Raw genomic sequence first — 1,695 nt, forward strand, 5'->3', positions numbered from 1 at the left:
TAGCTGACTGTGAGCATCCACTTCTGTGTTTGCCAGGCACTGGCATAGCCTCACAAGAGACAGCTATATCAGGGTCCTTTCAGCAAAATCTTGCTGGCGTGTGCAATAGTGTCTGCGTTTGGTGACTAATTATGGGATGGACCCCTGGGTGGGGAAGTTTCTGGATGGTCCATCCTTTCATCTCAGCTCTATGAAACATTAAATTTGTTTCTCCAGGTTTGGGCTATGCCCCACCTGCAATCTTAATTACAAATGGTTCTATACTGCCTGGTTCAGGAAATGGCAATCATGCCTTTGTTTCAAGAGGCCATTATGGGGGCTGGAGAGATGGCTTAGTGGTTAAGAGCACTGACTGCTTTCCCAGACGTCCTGAGTTCAATTCCCAGCAAACACATGGTGGCTCACAAACCATCTGTAATGGGATCCAATGCCCTCTTCTGGTGTGTCTGAAGACAGCAACAATGTCCTCACATACATACATAAATTCTTTTTAAAAAAAAATTATCTATCTATCTATTTATTTATTTATTTAGTGTATATGAGTACACTGTAGCTGTACACATGGATGTGATCCTCTATGTGGTTGCTGGGATTTGAACTCAGGAACTTCTGAAGAGCAGTCAGTGCTCTTACCTGCTGAGCCATCTCACCAGCCCATAAATTCTGTTGTTATGACCACCTTGCAGCATGTCTTTGTTTCATAAGAGGTTGTTATAACCAACTTATGCTTTTGTTCTGCTTCTGTAACTCCACAGAAGTTATTTGCCTGCCATTTTTCCCAATTGGAAACCCCTTATCTCTGAGCAATAAAAACCTTATCTTCCCCAGTCCAAAGCTGATTTGAGCCTCAACTTGAGGGAGGTACAGTCTGAGTACATGCATTTTTAAAAAGATTTAATGGTTTGCTTTAATTTGGCCATGATTTGGGTCGGTGGTCTTTCTCACATCTGTGGGATCAATTTTAGTGATCTTATGGAATACAAAGACGACAAACTATTCATCCTCAGAGAAAATGCACACTGTGAATGTGTGTGTTGGTGGGAGTCTTCTATAAGGAAAATGATCTGTTCAGCCTGCAGGGAAATGATCAGGGTAAGGGAAGAGTGAAATTTGGTTCAGCGTAGTTGCTATCACTGGTTCAAACTTCCAGCGTCTGACACCAGTTGGTTTATTTTAGCTATATTTAAACACAGCACAATTTGGAGGAGAGAAAGAAAAGGTTTTCTGATAACAGTTAACTAGTCTCAAGTGTACAAAAAATTCAATACATGTTTACATTGAAATTCTTTACAAAGTACATCTGGCTTCTTTCTTAAAGACGAGTACTGTTTACTCAGAGGTAGTGCCCAAGTTTAGAGTCTAGGGCAATTGACTAGGGTAAGCATAGTATCTATGGGAGTCAGGATTGGCTGGCCTAGGATAACATAGAAGACGCCTATAATGTTGTAAAGCACAGATGACATCACTGCTAAGGATAGGTTTTATGGAGTAAAGAAATGCTCAGGATTTGGAGGGAAAAGTCTAGGAGAGTGAAACAGACTCTGGGGACTACAGGCAGCGCCTGTAACAGCAAAGAATCACAGGTTGGAAACTATGTCCTTCTCCAGCATGCCAGGAGCAGAGGTGAAAGCTTCTTTGTGTTTAAAGTTTCCTGGCATTTCCAGTGTTATCTGTGTGCACGCGGTTTTTTTTTTT

This window comes from Mus pahari, chromosome 5, assembly GCF_900095145.1.
Source record: "Mus pahari chromosome 5, PAHARI_EIJ_v1.1, whole genome shotgun sequence".
Classification (NCBI taxonomy): domain Eukaryota; kingdom Metazoa; phylum Chordata; class Mammalia; order Rodentia; family Muridae; genus Mus; species Mus pahari.